We start from the raw sequence: 21,894 nt of genomic DNA, 5'->3' as shown, positions 1-21,894 counted from the left end.
GGATTGTGTTAATGACGATATATATAAGGTTTCCAGGATGTATAGTAGCTATCTAAGCTCATGACGAAAACCAGAAGAAAAAGGCCCAAATTTGAAGATGATTTCTAGGGTTTTTAAGGTGGTGATGGTGATGGTGACGGTGACCAATTATGGTGGTGGGATTTTAATTTTAGTAAAATATTTATATGATGATATTGTTTAATTAGTTATCGCTAGTTAATGAAAAGCGATGGAAATTACCATTATGCCCTCATGTGCGTTGTTGATGCATAAATTTTACTGAGAAATTGGATGACCGTTAGTGTGAAGGACTAAAACCGAGGCAAATATCCAAATAAAGGACAAAGAGTGAAACTCATTTTCAAAAAGGACCAAATCCAAGGATAAAATTTGTAATTTTTTCAAAATTCAATGTAAGGGTAAGTGATATGTGTTAAATTGGTGTTAAAATCACTCTACACATTCTTAAAACTTATAAAAGACTTGTTTTGGGGTTCCTCGTATTTGCCGTTACTCAATGGCAAGAAGCTTAGTTTTATTGGATAGGGAATGCTTGTTCCCCTCTACTGTGCGGGTGCTAAGACTGGGCGAATAATGAAATGAATCAGTTCATGAGTTTCTGTCTCATACAGCTCGGGACAAAACCTTGATCGGTATTTGCGGAGTTAATCATCCCCCTCGAAAACGAAGATTTGAAGTGGTTTATAATTTATTGAGTACTCGGTATAACTCACGCATTCGCGTACAAACCAGTGCAGACAAACATATCAATAGTGCATACATGGTTGAACATGTGAATTCGCTATTTATTTTAATTATAATAAAACATGAACATGTGATATTATGCTAAACATAATTAAGTTCTCATATATACATACCATATATTTTTCCAGTTATACTAGACAAGAATGTTAAAAGGTCATCAGATGGAGTCAAATTAATCATAAATTATTTGTGAGAAGCTTAATGGGCGATACCATAGTTATGTTGTGTATCCATTGTCCAAAGTGCACTAAAAATAGTACCATAAGCTAAACTAATTTTAAGAACATAGTCGATGAAGCGTTCATTAGGGATAGATATAATCACACTTTACATTTGCATACCACATTTTATGTTCTTTCTCTCTTACATCATCGGTAGATACTAGATCTCATACAACAAACCGTGGTCTTAGCCAATGCACATCTTTATCGACTATAATATTTTTCGAATGACAACTTTCAGGCATCTAATGTGCCTATGGTTGTTTCTTTGTTCCATCGGACTACCGGAGCACACATGATGCTTTAAAATTAGTTTCAGAAGCTTTTCCAAAAACATGTTACATTTTTATAACTTATAGGTACTATTAGATATGGAATAACCATTCATCCTTCTATTGTTGTTATATCATCAGTTCATCACCATCATAAATAATATTATTACTTTAAGACAGAATTACAAATTTTGTATTTTAAAAAAGTCAAATTATGGTTCGTGTCTTTTTTTTGGTTTGTTTGCAGGCGGTGTCCTTTAAACATTTTTTTTTCATACACGTTATGTCCTTTACGCTAACTGGGTTAGAAAAACCCAGTTAAATACCCTCACTTGAGGCGCATATGAGGGCATATTAGTCTTTTCGTCTACACCTGCAAAAGTTTATATAAAACTATCTCTTTTTTCAAGAACTCATCCACCACCACCAAACCCACCATCAACACCCACCTTCACACCACCATTCAACCTCCAGCAACCACCACAGCCGCCCACCAACCTCCCTCCAAAACCCAGTTCCATCTTCCAGACCAAACCAAAAACCCCAAAATTTCCACCACCAGTTTCCGAATTATGGTTACCAAACCCTAATTCCATCACACACAAACACCACTCTCCCTATCCATACACAAACACAAACATACACACACACCACTCTTCAGCCAGTCGTGTCCGCCGTCGGATTTCGTCCGGTCTTCTCCGACGAGTTTGACCGGAAAACTGGATTCTGCCGTCGGAGTTTTTGTGGGTTAGTAGCCGTTCGTCGGATCAGGGTTTGTGGGTTTGTGGGTTCGTATTCTTTTGGATCTGGGTTTGTGGGTTCGTAGCCATTTGGATATGGGTTTGAAACCCGTCCTCAGTTTGGACAGGCTGCAATTCGCCTGCATGAAGCCGTGGGTTCTTCTCCGGCGTTATCTTCTCATGCGATTGGTGGTCGATTATTATTATTATTGTTGTTGTTGTTGTTGTTCTTGCTGTTGATTATTATTATTGTTGTTGTTGTTGTTGTTGTCTGGTAGATTGGATGTGAAGAAGAAAAGGGTGAAGAAAATTTGGATAGGGAGAGTGGTGTGTGTGTGTGTGTTTATGTATGTGAATTTATTGTTATTATTATTAATATGAGTACATAAATTTGTTTTGAAAAGACCAATATGCCCTCACATGCGTCTCACATGAGGGTATTTAACTGAGCTTTTCTAACCCAGTTAGCGTAAAGGACATAACGTGTAGGAAAAAAAATGTTTAAAGGACACCGCCTGCAAAGAAACTAAAAAAAGGGCATGAACCGTAATTTGTTTTTTTTAAAGACAACATTTGTAATTCTGTCTTACTTTAACAAAAACCTAATTTTATAGTATAATTTCCAATAACATCTCTGTGTGCCCCCTTAAACATTATCGAGTCTCATTACTAGATGTAAGCACAAACCGAGTAATACACCTAACCCAATTATTTACAATAGGGTCGATTCCCAGGTTCTAAGAATATCATTATACGGGTCCGGATCAAGTGCCACGGATTTGACCATTTTTTCTTTACGGTAAGACAATAAGACCCGCAAAATCTAAACGATCAGACCACACCTGATTATTTACAAAAGGATCGGGTTGTTATAAAACCTACTATTGCAACCCAATCTCTCATAATCTGTCCTCCAATAAAAGCAGGTTGACAAATCATCCGTCAAATCTCCTCCAAATTTCCAGTAAGTGTTACTAGATTTATAAACTCCCAATTGCGATTCATTCCAAATCGTCTTCACCCGGATCCACTTTTCTTTATTTTGTTTCGATAAAACGCAATCCGTTAGATATATAGTTTTACCCATGTTTGCAATCCAAATTTTACACCGATTTTAATCTGATTTGTTATTAGACTGTACTCTTTATGTTTTTGATTGATTGTATTCTAGTCAATTACCCCCAATTTGCTTTTGCAAAATTATATATATATTTATAACTAGGGTTAACTTTTTTACCATTCCATCAAGTTTTAGGCTTTTGCTTCATGTCTTAATTTAATTCACCCATACATTACATTACAGTTATTTATAATATAATATAATATAATTTGTTCATCATAACCTAGAATTACTAAATGTGAATCTTGCACTTGTGTAGAATCTGTTTATAGTTTGTAGTCTTGCATAAGAGATTCGAAGGGTATTATCGTCCTTTTGGTTCTTTGCAGGTTACGGTTAGTTATGTCGGCTCTCATTGAAGGTCTTCCCGATGCAGTTGCAATCAGGTGTCTCGCGCGAGTCCCGTATTACCTTTTCCCAAAGCTAGAAACAGTTTGTCGGTCTTGGCGTGAAGCGGTTCACAGCACTGAGCTTTATAAAGCGCGCGAAGAACTTAACGTGCGTGAGAATCTGTTATGTGTGTGCGCGTTCGACCCGGAAAACGTGTGGCAACTTTACGACCCGGCCCGAGATCTTTGGATCACGCTCCCGATACTCCCTTCGAAAGTTAGAAATTTGGCCCATTTCGGTGTGGTTTCGGTTTCGAGTAAATTGTTTGTTCTTGGTGGTGGTAGTGACGCGGTTGACCCGTTGACTGGGGACCAAGACGGGAGCTTTGCGACAAACGAGGTTTGGGCGTACGACCCGGTCGGCCGGCGATGGGCTCAACGGGCCCCCATGATTGTGCCTCGGGCCATGTTCGCGTGTTGTGCGGTGAACGGGAAGATATTGGTGGCAGGCGGGTTTACAACGTGTCGGAAATCGATATCGAAAGCGGAAGTTTACGATCCCGAGACGGACACGTGGGTTTCGATTCCCGATCTTCACTATTCGCATAACTCGGCGTGTACAGGGTTGGTTATCGGGGGTGAGGTGCATGTGGTCCACAAGGGTTTGACCACAAGTCAAGTGTTGGTCAAAGATGGGTGGCGAGTTTATGAGCACTCGTGGGTTCAAGGCCCGATGACGGTTGTTAACGGGTCGTTGTATGTGATGAGTCATGGGCTTATATATAAGCAGGATCGAGACTCGAGGAAAGTTGTGATATCGGCTTCGGGTTTTAAAAGGAGAATCGGGTTTGCTATGATGGGGTTTCAGGATGATATTTATGTGATCGGTGGTGTCGTTGGGCCTGAAGGGTGGAATTCGGATATTAAAAAGATGTCGGATGTTGATGTTTTGACACTCGGGAATGAGAAGCCCGTGTGGCAGAAAGCGAGTTCCATGACCCGATGTCGGGGGACGATTCTCGGTTGTGCCGAGTTGAGGATTTAGGGTTTATATATTCGGGTTTTTATGTTTTTGTTTGTTTAGAATAAGGATGTTAAGGCTTCGTTTAAGAAATGACATGTTTTCACATGAATCTGTTTTAACTTATTAATCGATATCAGATGATATATATCATGTATGTGGTCATTAGATTGGGTGATTGTGGTGTGTATGTGGCTGTTATTGAGGATTTTGTTTGTAGCAGAAAACTGCCAAAGGCAACCCGTATGGCCGCCTATTTATTCATGTTAAAGATATCAATCCTAACCATGACGAGCCCGTGAACACGCTAAGTCAAATAGGAAATGATTCATTTGGCTAGAGGTGCTATCGGGTTCCGCCTGAAACTAACAACACCCTTCTATGCTAAAAGACCGAAACCATAAGGTCCATGTTGGATCGTGTAAAAAATTCATCTTGAATTATAAACCGATCAATTAGAAGACGTATGGGATTTATTTTTTATATGAAACGTATGTTGTTTGTGAACGTTATGATTGATCTTGTCCACTTTTGCAACACCCTTTCCACGTATTTGAATTTGTTATTGAGTATCCAAAGTTACCGTATCAACCAAATCCGTTTCGAATATATAAGTGTGTTATGATTAACAACCAAAAATTCAAAAAGTTTTCAAAAAAAGAAAATTTAGGTATGTTCTGATTCATCTTGTGCACTTTTGCAACACCCTTCAGATATTTGAATTTGTTATTGGGTATCCAAAGTTGCTATATTAACCATATCCGTTTCAAATATACATCAAACCAATTTTGATAGTTGTAGGATTTTGTGTTAAATAATCAAATGTGTTTCTTGTCAATCCACTCTTTGTAAAACATTGTTTTTATTCTTCTAGAATCTCAATCTTACTTTTGTCTTTTCTTGTAATTTAAATTCTTGGCAAGATGTTTTAAAATCATTTATATTTTGTTTAATTTTATTTTAGAGTTTAGTGTTATTTTAGTACTTCTGATTTGTTTAATTACACAATTTTAGTACAGATATTAAATTTATTGCAAATGGCTACTTCAGGTTTTAAGCTTGCAATTTTAATACCTTTTTCTTAATCTCGTTTATTTTTTTCTGTTAAATTAGAGGTGCTTTAGTAATTTTGTAATTTTCTTTATTTTTTTTTCTTTTCTTTTAAACATCTTCACCCTTTATATATAGTTATATGGTTAGATACTCCTTGTAGTTATTTATAAACACTTTAAACAGGAAACCCATAAATTGAAACTAGATAAAATGACAAAAGACGTCATTTAAATTTGATCGGATTTTCAGTAGACGTACTTAATCGAAACAAATAGCAAAAGACATAATTCATGTATCAAATCCCTTTCAACTTACGTCCTTTGGCACTAACTGAGTTAATTTTTCTTGTTAAATCTGGTCATGTGCCTTCCACATGAGGGTAATTTGGTCCTTTTATCTATTTATTTAAAAATATTTTAACACTCTCTCTCTCTCTCTCTCCTAAACACACAATCTGAAACTCTTTGTCCCATTTAAACCCTGACCGCCAGGCACCAACCCCCCCCCCTCTTTGTCCCATTTAAACCCTGACCGCCAGGCACCAACCCCCCCCCCCCCCCACCCCACCCAACACCACTAATCACCATTGTCGGCTCTCCACCAACGCCATCATCATCCTTTGTCTTCCGATTTATGCAGCATCAGATTATACACGAAAGGGGCTTCTATGCGAAACCATAAATAAACATCCAATTCAACAATTCAAACACATTGGATGCTCTAATTTGAGTGTATCACAACAACAAATGATCTGATCTATTTGCCTTAACATATTTACACATCCAATTGAAAAAAGCATTGTACGACACTCATTTAAAACTCAAACCCCAAAATCAATTTCAACGGCTTATTACCCCTAAATCAGACTACCACCGACTAAGAATGACCATCATTGTGCCGGTCAAAGCTTGAAAGGGTTAAGATGAAAAATCAGAGTCGCCGGAGGGAAGGAGCTGCCGGAACTGGTTTGGTTGTGACTGATGGGTGGTTTTGTCTCTAAGCGTGAGTGTGAGTGTGGTGGTGTGTTAGGGTTTGGTTATGCTAGTGGTGTAGAGATAAAGATGGGGCAAGAGAGGGATAATGAGGTGATTCCGGCGACGGCGACTGTGGTGTTGGATCTGACTGATGGTAGTGGTGGTCGCTTGAACCTGAAAAACATGGCTGGGAGTGTATTTGAGACGACCAAGTGGTGCGGCGGCGGTGCGATAGTGGTGGTCAAGAGGTGCGGCGGTGGTGCGATAATGGTGGTCAAGAGGTTCGGCAGCGGCGTGATAGTAGTGGTGATTGCAGAGAGAATGAAGCACGGGAGGTTTTGTTTTGATAAGGAAGATGGTTTTTTATTATTATTAAATAAAAAGACTGAATTTACGAAACTACCCTTAGGTGCAAGACATTTAACGAAAAAATTTATCTGGGTTAGTGCGAAAGAACAAAACGTGATACGTTTATTAATCATAAAGGATGTTTTCTGGCATTTGTTTCGCTAAAGGACGTCAACTGAAAAACCAAGTAAACATAAAGGACGAGTTTTGCCATTTTGTCTTGAAACTATGAACCCTCAAAATCAAATTACTCCAATTGAACGATCAAGCGCCTATGCCAATCAAAATTGACAGGGGGATTTTTATTAAAGCATGAAAACGAGTGGAAGCCTTATAACAATTACCCAAAGAGGTATTGAAAGAAATTCACGAGCTTGGAGTTTCGGTTCGTCTAGGCTTCTTGAAATTAGATTGTTCATAGAGTAATTGGAAGTAGGGAAAGAGTCTGTGAAGTTCGAATGGTATTCTAGACGAGTTTATATATGCCAAGACGTATCACAACTGAATGAATTTGATTTGGGTCTTTAGCTCATGTTTAATGGTAAAGTTAATCCTTTTGAAATGATATTGATGCGAGTAAACGATTGAATCATGGTTGTATAACATTATGGTCTAAAAGTTGATGAGGGAATCTAGCCAATTGATTTGATTCGTGACATTGGGCTTGATTGACGGTGAGAAATGAGGTGGAGGTGGGGGAGACCACTGGAAAACCGAGGAGCAGGGAATGTGTTGGTTAAGTTTGTGTGTTTGGCAAGTATGACCCCTAGAGTTTGCAAATGGGTTTAGTTGATTTGAAACTTTGGTGGCGGCAAATTAGACTTCCAAAGGCGTTTAATAGAAAAAAATAAAGAAAGTAACAAAATTATCAAAGTAACCCTGACTTAACAGACAAAAATAAACATGGTTAGAAAAAAGTATTAAAATTGCAGGTTTTAGAAACCTAAAGTAGCTATTTGCAAATTCAAAACGATACTAAAATTGCGTAATTAAACAAAACAAAGATGCTAAAATGGCACTTAACCCTTTATTTTACTTAAACTAAGTTTAAGTATTTTAGTTTAAGGATTGGGTTATAATAAGAATATTAGTTTTCCTAGGAATGATAGGAAATAATCTTGTCCATTCATTATAAAATTGAATGGTTGAGATTAGATTAGAGAGATCATCAAGTGTAAAACAAGGGTACGAGCATAATAGTGATAACACATTTGTTGACTTTCTCTCTCCACATGCAAAGCACATGTCAAATTCTCCCATCATTTAAAATGTCCATAACTTTTTTATACGGAATTTTTTTTTCAAAACAATTTTACCATAAAAACAAGTGTTTTTTCAACTTTTATATGAGTACCATATTGCTTTATAAAAATAAAAAAAAAATTCGTGGGTGTTTACAAAGTGTGTTTTACCATAATTGTGTTTTACAAAATTGTGTTATACAATTGTGTTTTATTTTTTCATTTTGTTTTTTGCATTGTGTTTTTCACATTGTGTTATTTAATTGTGTTTTTGTTTTCATAGTGTTTTTTCCAGTGTGTTTTTTACATTGTGTCTTTTTCATTGTGTTTTTCATAGTGTTTTATATTCCGGCGAAATTTCCGAAGACTTTTCCGGCAAGGTGGTGGCGGTGGGTGGTGGTGGGCGGTGGTGGTTGTAGGAGATAAGTGAAAATTTAAGTGGGTTTTATTTAAATGGGTTTTTGAAATTAAATTAAGTGGATTTTCAATATTAAGGTATTAGACAAAAATACTCTCATTCCTAGCCTTCTTAGGAAAATCAAACTTATTTGATCTTTTCTCTTAATTTAGTAATTAAACTTTTAAAAATTACAACATTATCCAATGTTGTATTTTAATTTTGTGATATCTTTATTATTTTAAAGATATTGCATGTTCTATGTTCATAAATCATTAATAAAAACAAGTAATATTATAAGTCACTTTAATGTTTAACATTATCAAAAACAAAAGGATTAACTTGATAGGTTATAAGCCCCGTATAGCATATGGGGTTGAGTACAAAAAAGACTTTAGAATAATGAATTATATTTAACATGCATTGGTAAAAATCAAATAAAATAATCGAATAATACGTAACTAAACATATGATATGTGTGTATATATTTATAGAGTTAGGTTTAAAAGGAAACTTAAAAAAGGTGAGGAATTAAGAAACACCCTTCTCAACCTTTAGATCATTAGATCATTTCTCCACACTCTTATGGTACATACTCATTCACCTACATCATATCCCTTTTGTAAAATAATAATAATTAAAAAATTATTAAACCTCAAAAAACCAAAATATTTATCTAGCATCTTCTATTCTAAAAAAATCGGTTTATCATTCGGGTTTAGTTTAGCTTTTAAAACGTTTAGGTTTTTGTTAGCTTGGGAGGGGGGGGGGGCAAAATAACAATTTTCATTAACATTTTACATGTAAAAAAACAAATCTCATTAACATCTTACACGTAAAACTAGGGATGAGTGCTTTCGGTACCAGTACTGAATTCGGTACCGATTTGGTACCATCGTTACCGAATCTGTACCAAGTTTTAAGCTTTCGATACAGGTACGGTACCAGTATTTCCCGAATTTGCACGAAATAGCGGTACTGTAACGGTACTGAACCGAACATTTCGGTGAGCAATTCATAAGTTTGAGCATATAAGTACATAGTGATAAAAAGCCACAAAACTTGTATACGAAACAATAAATAAAAGCAATAACTTGGATAAATAGATATCGCTAATAGAATTACGTTAGCGACACCTAGCTATAAGGGGATGCCAAATAGTCTAGGATTTTATAGTTATCGTTAATTGCATTACGTTAACGACATCTTGCTATAAGGGGTTGCCAAATAGACTAGGATTTTATAGTTCCACCAACCAAAAGAGATAAACACATAGACATATAATCATAGAACACCAAATCGAGCAATTATTTAAGTAAAGTACACAATAACGTTTGTGGGTTTAGATTCAAGTACAAAGCATTTAGTTGAATAATTATGAAATGTCACCCCAAAACGAAAGATGGACAACGGGGTATGAAAGTACTCACATTCAAGTAATAAACTTGAAAGATGGTTGATTTGGAGTTTAACCGGTATGTCGGGGTTTAACGAACGAAGCCTAAAATAAAAGAAGTCTTGTATTAGAAGAGTTGTCTTGGAAGTCTTTAGGATAAAATAAAAGTTAAGTAATATAAACAATTAAAGTTAAAGGTTTTAAAATATAACTATTTAAGGAATTATAATAATAACCCTTTAAAAAATGTAAGTTTACTCGAAACCGGGTTAAAGTATCGAACGTTAACATTTACTCAACCTATGTTAAGTAATAAGGTGGAAAAAAATGCAAGAATGCAAGTCCCTTGTGTATATAGATACTAAAACGAGTTTTTAACGAGTGTTCGGGTTGTTGGTTCGGGTATTGATAATTGGTCAAACCCAAAGTCAACTTTCCAAAATAAAAATGTTATGAGATAACTCATAAAAATATATTAATACTTAACCAAGTATGTAGTTCTATTGTTTTAGAACTAACAACACACGTTAAGCGAGTGTTCGGTTTTGTCGATCCAAATTTTGTTATGAGATCAAGTTGGATCCAACATTTCCAAGTACTTAAGAAAATAATTAAAATCATTTTGTAAACTATTTTTAAAGAAATATACAAGTCTTGATAGCTAAAAACACACTTGTGTGTCTTAAGCGAGTAAAAATAGGATTGGTTCGTTTTCCATCTCACAACAAGTTCATAGATGGTTTCCACATGCCCAAATATCAAAGAACTTGCATAATAATGTACAAATGAAAATACTTAAGTTTTACACCCAAAAAGTTAACAATAAAGCCTTTAAACAAAAGTTCGGTTTACGGTCTAGAGCTATTTACGGTTAAACCGAAGCATAGACTCTTAGAACCCTTAACCATGGAACTTGTAAATATGACAAACAAACTAAAATGAGCAGAATTTAAACATGATTAATATGTGCAATAAGTTATATAAGTGTATATATATCAAGAATCACGAAAGTCCTACATGAAGCCTTGCCTTACGAAGCCCGAAACTTAACCGACCGGGGTCGAATAAGTAACCGCCAAAGGTAAAAAGGGGTGTGTGTTATATATATGTTGTGCCATATTATTCAAGTATTAATTTAGACTAAGATAAACAAATAAAAATGTAAAACTACAACATTTTGACTTTTAAAGTCAAACCCGACATAAACATGAAAATAACCTTGTATAGTCTTTGAATTGGGTTAGGAAAGAGTTTATGAGCAAGGATTAATCTTAGGGATGGCCTTGTATTTATAGGAAGAGTTAAATTTGGTTAAACAAGTGATTTAAGGGTTAAAACTCGGATTCAATTGACCAAAGTACCAACAAACAAACATGGGAGACATTCTGGTCGCCCAGGGCTCGTGATACGCGAGACAGAGGGGCACACCCATCGCGTAGCACGATGGGTGGGGTGGCCAGATCTTCCAAAGTTTCAAAAATTACAGTTTTGTCCCCCGAAGTTCGTTTTAAGTGATTTTAATGCGTTTTAAGGTCCGTAAAGGTTGTTTTCAAGACCCAACTTGTGTAAAACATTATTGCAACATAAAAACCATCATTTTGATTATATCATAAGTTTCGGTTTACAAAACGGTTCGGGTTAAATGTTAAACGAATACAAAAACAAATACAATCGAGACCCGAATTTGACGAATGTCGCAGTATCTCCTACTTTAAGAAATTTCGTCCCGAAATTAAGACAGAGACGAAGATGCACACAAGTGTGGATACTTCTATTTCATTGAGTCTTCTCGTTCCCAAGTAAACTCTGTGCCACGCCGTGATTCCCATGGAATTTTGACTAACCGAATACGACTACGCTTGGTTTTCTTCTCGCTGCGATCCATGATCTCAACGGGTCATTCAATCATGATCATCGACTCATCGACATGTAATTCGTCTAGAGGTATATGGGGATTACCCTCGGCTAAGAACCTTTTAAGGTTCGAAACATGAAATGTCGGATGAACACTGTTAAATTCTTCCGGTAGTTCAATTCGATATGCTACCTTCCTAACGCGTTCAAGAATTTTGAAAGGACCAACAAAACGAGGAGCTATCTTACCCTTCTTTCCAAAACGGACTACCCCCTTCCAAGGAGATACTTTTAGAAGGACAAGATCGTCAACATTAAATTCGATTGGTTTTCGTCGTTTGTCGGCGTAACTCTTTTGACGACTTCTAGCGGCTAGGAAGTTCTTACGGATTTTATCGATAAAGTCGGTGGCTTCTTGGACCATTTTAGGTCCCGTGATTTGAGCTTCACCGATTTCGTTCCAACTAATCGGAGAACGACATTTACGACCGTAAAGAGCTTCGAAATAAGCCATCTCGATGCCAGAATGATAACTGTTGTTATACGAAAACTCGATGAAAGGGATGCGAGAATCCCAATTCCCACCAAAATCAAGAACACACGCTCGTAGCATATCCTCGAGTGTTTGAATCGTACGTTCGGATTGACCGTCCGTTTGAGGATGATAAGCGGTGCTAAGATCGAGACGTGTTCCTAAGGTTTCTTGAAGTGATCGCCAAAAATGAGAGGTAAAACGAGCATCGCGATCGGAGATGATAGACAATGGCAAACCGTGTCGGCACACAATTTCCCGAACATAGATTTAAGCAAGCTGCTCGACAGAATACTTTTCGCGGATCGGAATGAAATGAGCAGACTTGGTTAAACGATCGATAATCACCCAAATACTATCGTTGCCTTTTTGGTGTTGGGTAGTTTTTTGATAAAGTCCATATCAATGTCTTCCCAATTCCAAACGGGAATCGGTGGTTGCTCGAGTAGACCATAAGGTCTTTGATGTTCGACTTTGACTTTTGAGCAAGTAAGACATTAGATACAAACAACGCTACGTCCTTTTTCATACCCGGCCACCAAAAGGTAGCACAAAGATCGAAATACATCTTATCCGCACCGGGATGAACGGAATATCACGAATTGTGAGCTTCGTCGAGTATACAAGTACGAAGATCATCGTGATTTGGAACCCACAAACGATTGATAAAATACAAAAGACCATCGGGTTTAGTTTCGAGTTGAAGTTCGGCACCACATGACATTTCGTCATACATGTTACCTTCTTCAAAAGAGGTGCGTTGAGCTTGAAAGATACGGATTTGAAGATCGGTTTGAACAACAACGCGACTTAGGGCGTCGGCGACAACATTCGCTTTACTGGGATAGTAGCGAATCTCGCAATCGTAATCACTAAGTAATTCGGCCCATCGTCGTTGTCTCATGTTAATATCTTGTTGGTCAAAAATATGTTGAAGGCTTTTATGATCGGTAAACACAACACATTTGGTACCATAAAGGTAATGCCTCCATATTTGAGAGCGAAAATGACGGCACCGAGTTCGATATCATGAGTCATATAGTTCTTCTCGTTGACCTTAAGTTGCCTTGATGCGTAAGCGATGACTTGACCTCGTTGCATGAGAACACAACCAAGGCCTTGATGAGAAGCATCACAAAATACAACAAAATCGTCATTTCCATCGGGAAGGGTTAGAACGGGAGCATTGCAAATCATGTCCTTGAGAGTTTGAAAAGCTTCCTCTTGTTTCGAACCCCAAACGAATGGTTTTCCTTTATGGGTGAGGGAGGTAAGCGGCAAAGAGATCTTTGGAAAATTTCGAATAAAAAGCTGATAATATCCGGCCAAACCGAGGTAGATCAAATTTCCGTGGGAGTCGTTGGAGTTTTCCAATCCTTAACGGCCTCAATTTTGGCGGGATCAACATGAATACCTTTGTCGTTTATGATATATCCCAAAAATTGAACTTCCTCGAGCCAAAATTCACATTTATAGAATTTGGCGTAGAGTCATTCGTTTCTAAGGAGTTCGAGAATGGAAAGAAAATGATGCTCATGTTCGGCTTTGGATTTATAAAAGTTAAGGATGTCATCAATAAAGACAATAACGAATTTATCAAGGAATAGTTTGCAAACGCGGTTCATGAGATCCATAAATACTGCGGGTGCGTTGGTTAACCCGAAGGGCATGGCAAAAAATTCGAAATGTCCATATCAAGTACGAAAAGCGGTTTTTGGAATGTCTTCTTCGCGAACACGCAATTGATGATAACCCGACCGAAGATCGATTTTTGAGAAGCAAGTTGCGCCTTGAAGTTGGTCAAAAAGATCGTCGATTCGTGGCAAAGGATAACGATTTTTAATAGTTAGTTTGTTAAGTTCTCGATAATCGATGCACATACGAAACGAACCATCCTTCTTTTTCACGAAGAGAACAGGAGCTCCCCAAGGAGAAGAGCTTGGACGAATGAAACCTTTATTGGAAAGTTCTTCAAGTTGGTTCGATAATTCTTGCATTTCCGATGGGGCTAAACGATAACGAGCCTTGTCCACGGGCATTGCGTCGGGCACAAGATCAATTAGGAATTCAATCGGACGAACGAGAGGAAGACCGGAGACATCATCGGGAAAGACATCGAGGAATTTACGAACAACAGAAATATCTTGGATTTTCTTTTCCTTTTTGTCGTTTGTCATCGCGAGGGCTAGAAACGGAACATACTTTTGGCGTAAGTATTTTTGCGATTGGGAGCACGACATTAGATTTAACCTTCTCGAAGTTGCTTTGCGAAAAAATTAAGAACTTTACCATTGGCGAGCAGGATCCGAATGAATTTATCGAAACAAACAACTTCGGCACGGTGCAAAGATAACCAATCCATGCCTACTATGACATCGAAACTTCCCATTTGCATCGGGATGAGATCGATGGAGAATTTATGATTAGCAAGGATGAGTGAACAATTGCGGACGATGGAATTGATGGTGATGGAATTTCCATTGGCGGATTCAACAGAAAACGGTCGGGAAAGCTTGGTTCGAGGCACAACAATTTTAGACTCAAATTTCAAGGAAATAAAACTCTTATCGGCACCCGTATCAAATAAAATAGATTCCAAATGATGGTTCACCAAAAACATACCGTTCACAACATCGTTAGCCACTTGATCTTGATTTGCATTCATCATGAAAGCTCGCCCTTGATTTCCATGGTTGCCTTGAGTTACTTGCGGTGGAGAAGGAGGTGGTGCTTGAATGGCTTGCATGGGTTGGATGGCTTGCATGGGTTGGATGAGTGGTGCATTGTGTTGGGGAAATTAAGGTTGGTAGGTTTGGACTTGGTAAGCTTGGGTTTGATAGTAGGGTACAACTAAGGTTTGGGCTTGGTTAGCAAAAGCGAGGCGAGGATAATTGTTGTGGAAATGGTTAGGGTCTCCACAATTAAAGCAAGCTCAGGGTTGTTGGGGTTGGTTTTGCGGGTAAGGTGCATATCCATTATGGGAATTTTGGGGAAAGGTTCTTAGTTGGTTTGGTGGGTTAGATTGGGTTCGTTGTGCGGGTTGGCAAGTGGTGTTGAGATGACCAAGTCGGTTACAAATGGTACAATGGCGGCAAGGCATGTTTGGTGGGTGGTGAAGTTGACAAGTGTTGCATAGCGGGGCAGTACCGATATAAGGTCTTCGGTTTTGTGGTGGAGCTTGAGTTTGTTGTTGCGGTTGGGGTTGGGTAATGGCGTAGTTTCGGTAGTTGGTTTTGGGTTTCTTTTTGTTGTTGTTGTTGTGACGGGATGAGTTGGAGAAGTTAAAGGCTTGGGGTTGTGGGTCAACCTTGGCTGGTGGTGCGGGTTCGGGCTTGGCTTTCTCACTTGGTTTCTTGAGGGTTAGGGTACCCTCTTTCACATGGTTTTCTGATAGCGCACTGGCTAGAGTGATAGCGTCCACAACGTTCACGGGTTTGCTATTCATTACTGAGTCCCGGATTTACATTGGTAGGTCCCCTATATATTTTTCAAGTTCACGTTCGGTAGGGGTACCCAAGTGAGGGACGAGGATGATCAGCTCGTGGAAACGAAGTGAATAAGCGGCATTATCGCCACTTTCTTGCTTGAGGTTCCAGAATTCCTCCTCGAGCTTTTGAAGTTCATGCTTGGGACAGAACTTCTTCATCATGAGTGCCTTGAGATCGGACCATGGAAGAGCCATAACCGTTTCCGATCCTTGGAGGTGCATAACACTACCCCACCATGTAAGAGCCGTTTTTCGAAACATGCTCGAGGCAAAACTTTCTTTTTCGCTTTGGGGCACTCGCTGTGTCGGAACACACTCTCGATTGATTCAAACCATTACAACAAAGTAGTCGCACAATTGGTTACAAGGAACTCGGATGGGTTAGCACTTGTAAATTGCTTAAACAAGTAAGATGCGGGTTTGGGTTCAACGGTTGCAACAACGGGTGGAGGTTGGATAGATTGGATTTGGGTTACAAGTTTGGGAATCACAGTGGCCATTTGCTTGACGATGAAAGCAGCCATATGTCGTCGGTTGCGCGGGTGACGGCTTACGAGAGGCATGCTAAATAAAATTATAAAGAAATGGAATAAGTTTTGAGTAAAAAAGAAATCGATATGAGGGTGTATAAAATAAAATAAGATTTCAATTTTTTATTGTGAATCCTAGAGTTAGTGAGGAGGAGATGTTAGTGTTAAACAAAATATAAAACTTTGTATATAAATATAAATTCGTAAACAAAACGTAAATGATTTTGAGAGGTTAAAGGTTAAAAATTTGAGATTTTGAGATTTTGGTAGTGTCGGAAAGTCGTACATGAACCACTATGATTTGTTATTCTGAAACTAAAAATATTTTTATTAAACACCACGTTGGAGTCTAAACATGTGCACGAACCACTGCGACTTTTTCATGTTTTCGACTCAAATAACGATAATAACACATAATAAAACGGAAATACAACGTCATGTCAAAACACTAGTCCACGAACCACCGTGGTTCTATTGTTTTAACACGGAATATTATGATGGCGACCGGGATGCTCGCATTCGACTACTTAAAGTATTGACATATATATAACACAGTTTGTGGCCTAGAAAATGAGCACTATAATTCAACCATCCTAGGTAAGTAAATCACCTTCGATTCTAGGAATCTTTTTATCAAATAGTCGTTTTATAATGTCTCGTTTCCTATGATGGCTACAAACCCGATATAAACGCAACCTTTAAGTGATTTGAAACAAAGGGATCCAAGTTAGTCTTGTAATCCATAAAACATAATGAAAATCTACTTTTTGAGTTTTAAAGTAAGGATACCTTGGAAATACTATGAAAGTGTGTGTATGTGAACATTTAGGATATTGGTGAATTTTAAACGAGTTTATAAATAACATGCGATATGAACAATCAATTATAGAGTAAACACGTATAAGCACATGTATAGGACCCTAAGCATAACAATACTAGGTCGTTACGTCTAACCACCTATCCTATTGTCAAGGCTCTGATACCAATCTGTCACACCCCGACCAAAGGCGGCGGAACATGCCAAGGTGTAACGATTGCCCATAAGGGCATGACACTAATTAAAGCGACAATATTTAACAAACTCATTTCATTTCACAACAACGAAAATGTCACATAACAATTTTCATGAGATCGTCACAAAAAAATATAACAAAATATGGCAAATCAAATATTGTTCATTTTTCCTAAAATCCTTAAGGTATTTGTGACGTTTTTTTCAAGTCTCAAGTCAACCAAAAGTCAAACCTGTAATATTTCATAAAATAAAGTTTATTAACACAAAGGTTGGTGAGCAATTCATAAGTTTGAGCATAATAGTATATAGTACGAAAAAGCCACAATCTTGTATACGAAACAATAAATAAAAGCAATAACTTGGATAAATAGATATCGCAAAACACATTAGCGACACCTAGCTATAAGGGGATGCCAAATAGTCTAGGATTTTATAGTTATCGTTAATTGCATTACGTTAACGACACCTTGCTATAAGGGGTTGCCATATAGACTAGGATTTTATAGTTTCACCAACCAAAAGCGATAAACACATAGGCATATAATCATAGACATCAAATTGACCAATTACTTAAGTAAAGTATACAATAACGTTTGTGGGTTTAGATTCAAGTACAAAGCATTTAGTTGAATAATTATGAAATGTCACCCCAAAACGAAAGATGGACAGCGGGGTATGAAAGTACTCACATTAAAGTAATAAACTTGGAAGATGGTTGATTTGGAGTTTAACCGGTATGTCGGGGTTTATCGAACGAAGCCTAAAATAAAAGAAGTCTTGTATTAGAAGAGTTGTCTTGGAAGTCTTTATGATAAAATAAACGTTAAGTAATGTAAACAATTAAAGGTAAGGTTTTAAAATATAACACCTTAAAAATGTAAGTTTGCTCGAAACCGGATTAAAGTATCTAACCTTAATATTTACTCAACCTATGTTAAGTAATAAGGTGAGTAAGAATGCAAGTCCCTTGTGTATATAGATACTAAAACGAGTTTTTAACGAGTGTTCGGGTTGTTGGTTCGGGTATTGATAATTGGTCAAACCCAAAGTCAACTTTACAAAATAAAAAATGTTATGAGATAACTCATAAAAATATATTAATACTTAACCAAGTATGTAGTTCTATTGTTTTAGAACTAACAACACACGTTAAGCGAGTGTTCGGTTTTGTCGATCCAAATTTTGTTATGAGATCAAGTTGGATCCAACATTTCCAAGTACTTAAGAAAATAATTAAAATCATTTTGTAAACTATTTTTAAAGAAATATACAAGTCTTGATAGCTAAAAACACACTTGTGTGTCTTAAGCGAGTAAAAATCGGATTGGTTCGTTTTCCATCTCACAACAAGTTCATAGATGGTTTCCACATGCCCAAATATCAAAGAACTTGTATAATAATGTACAAATGAAAATACTTAAGTTTTACACCCAAAAAGTTAACAATAAAGCCTTTAAACAAAAGTTCGGTTTACGGTCTAGAGCTATTTACGGTTAAACCGAAGCATAGACTCTTAGAACCCTTAACCATGGAACTTGTAAATATGACAAACAAACTAAAATGAGCAGAAGTTAAACATGATTAATATGTGCAACAAGTTATATAAGTGTATATATATCAAGGACCACGAAAGTCCTACATGAAGCCTTGCCTTACGAAGCCCGAAACTTAACCGACCGGGGTCGAATAAGTAACCGCCAAAGGTAACAATGGGTGTGTATTATATATATGTTGTGTCATATGATTCAAGTATTAATTTAGACTAAGATAAAAAAACAAAAATGTAAAACTACAACAGTTTGACTTTCAAAATCAAACCCGACATAAACATGAAAATAACCTTGTATAGTCTTTGAATTTGAGTGAGGAAAGAGTTTATGAGCAGAGATTAATGTTAGGGAGGGCCTTGTATTTATAGGAAGAGTTAAATTTGGTTAAACAAGTGGTTTAAGGGTTAAAACTCGGATTCAATGGACCAAAGAACCAACAAACAAACATGGGAGACATTCTGGTAGCCCAGGCCTCATGATACGCAATGATAGAGGGGCACACCCACCGCGTAGTGCGATGGGTGGGGTGGCCAGATCTTCCAAAGTTTCAAAAATGACAGTTTTGGCCCCCGAAGTTCATATTAAGTGATTTTTACGCGTTTTAAGGCCCGTAAAGGATGTTTTCAAGACCCAACAAGTGTAAAAAATTATTTTAACATAAAAACCATCATTTTGATTATATAATAAGTTTCGATTTACAAAATGGGTCGGGTTACATGTTAAACGAATGCATAAACAAATACAATCGAGACCCGAATTTGACGAATGTCACAACTATGGTGGTGGTGGATGGTTGTGGTGGGTGGTGGTGGTGATGGCGACGGACGGGGGGTGGTGGTGGAGGTGGCGGGTGGTGGTGGATGGTGGTGGCGGGTGGTGGTGGCGACAGACGGTGGTTGGTAGTGGTAGTGGACGGTGGTTGTGGCCGACGGGGGTGGTGGTGGTGATAGACGGCAGTGGTGGTGGGTGGTTAACGGTGGTGATGGTGAGTGTTTGACAGTGGTGGTGGCGGACGGTGGGTGGTGGTGGACGGTGGTGGTGGTTGATGGTCGGGTATTTTGTATATATATTAATGTATTAATTATCTATTTTTATTGAGTATATTGTTAAAACTTTGGTACTTCATACGTGCTTTTGTATTTCAGGTAATTGATCGTTAAAGATACTAAATGGGAGACCTGTATGAGCATGGAATGATATCTCGGGAAAACCAAAGTATTATTTGATGTCTTGGGAAGTGTTTCAAGGATTCGGGAAGAGTATAGATGAGTGATCATAAGGCGATGCTAAAACTGAATAAGTTGGATTGACAAAATGCGACCTTGAAGTAAAACGAGCATATCCTGAGCTAGAAAATGAGTTACGGGAGCCATAATATATGAATTTTGGGTTTCTCGATGAGAGGAATCTGCAAATGAGGTTTTCTTAGGTCTCTATAGGCGTTGGGATGTTCATATGGCCATCGCGTATCGCGATGGACATAAAAGACGGGAAAATTAGGTTTTATGCATATTATTCATGAAAAAGAACCCTAACTCCGTTTTGACGAACCATAGGCGATTCCAGCAGCTCCAAGAGGCGATTTCCATCATCATAGATTGTGCCAACACCTCCCTCATGATCCATATCATCCGTATCGAAGATTTGATGATGTCACGGTTCGGCTAATCTCGTAGAATCGCACCCTGGATGTATAGTTTGTAATCTTTACAGTTTTTCTCATGTGATTAAGAACACTTGTGTATTATTATTGATGAACGATTTATGATTATTGATGTTTGGTATTTCTGTGTGTTCGGTCGGTTTAGGTTTACGTTGGTCTAAACGATCTGTTACAAGTTGCTAGATAATTAATCATATAACTGTTTAGTTAGATTGAATATGATAAAACATACAATTTCCCTTAACTGAGTCACACTGGCAAGGACTGTTTGATATCCAGTGCCGTGTGTAACGTAATTGTTGATGTTTAAGGTTTTGTTTGATTGTATAGTTTTCAGTTAATCGTTAATAATTAATATGTTAGGTTGCATGAGATAACTGTTGGTTGCTTACTTGAATTGTGATTTGTTTGTTAACTGCTTAATACTCGTTTACTTGTTCGTTGCTTAGTTCTCTAAATTCATTTTAAATTGCTTGTGTGATCAGCACTAAAAAACCAGTTACTTCATAATATTAAATTTGTACACGAATTACATTGACCACATACTCCTTGTGATACGATACCCTACTTGCTCTAACTATTTAGAATAATTAGGTTTTTGATTGACTCAAACGACGGTCATCAAAATGGCGCCGTTGCCGGGGAGTTAATGCGCTTAGTGTTTTCGTGTTATTTGATTTTTGTGTTTATTTCAGTTTTAATTTAATTTTGATTTTCAGTTTTAGTTAAATAATTATTTTTCTGTATTTTACGCGGGTTGTGTTAGTTGTGCAGATTGCAGGTTTATGCGCACCCGCCATTCGGGCCGACAGTCTCCGTTAATTTACGAGCCCGAAATTGAGAGGTTAGCTCGGCAGAACCGAGCACAAAACAGAAACTCAGAGATGGAAGAAAAGAACCAGTACCAGATTCAGAACGAAAACGAAAACCATAATCAAAATCAATACCCACTCCCACATAATAACCAGTTTCACCCAGATAACATGCCTCCACCACCCAATTTCAATAACCAAAACGAGCAAAATAACCAAAACGCCCAAAATAACTCAGCTCGTGCTTCCAGAACCCGAAACAGAAACAGAAACCAAAACCTCAACTTTGACCAAGCCGGACCATCAGCTCCAAATAATAACCCCAGCCGCCGAGTTCGGATAAATATCGATGATGTTCAACCGAGTATTCTGACAGAAGATGAAGATGAAGATGAGGGAGAAAATAATAATGGAAATGAGGGTTTTGAGATCGATAACGAAGTAGACAGATGGGTTAGAGGTAATCGGGCAGTTGAGCCCGAGAACGAGGGGGTTGAGCAGGAAGATGTGGGTGATGAGAATTGGGATGAAGAGGTAGAAGAGCCAGTCATTCGGAGACGGGCTGAAGTCGTTA

At 37.7% G+C, this 21,894-nt stretch overlaps 1 pseudogene; it reads left to right on the top strand.

The window, feature by feature from the left end:
- Positions 1–3,453: 3,453 nt before the first annotated feature.
- On the top strand, positions 3,454–4,610 carry LOC143622156 (F-box/kelch-repeat protein SKIP30 pseudogene; annotated as a pseudogene).
- Positions 4,611–21,894: the final 17,284 nt, after the last annotated feature.

Source organism: Bidens hawaiensis, unplaced genomic scaffold, assembly GCF_021521415.1.
Source record: "Bidens hawaiensis isolate Kalapana, Puna unplaced genomic scaffold, B.hawaiensis_p1.1 tig00003058_1, whole genome shotgun sequence".
NCBI lineage: Eukaryota > Viridiplantae > Streptophyta > Magnoliopsida > Asterales > Asteraceae > Bidens > Bidens hawaiensis.
This window is presented reverse-complemented; position numbering and strand designations above follow the sequence as displayed.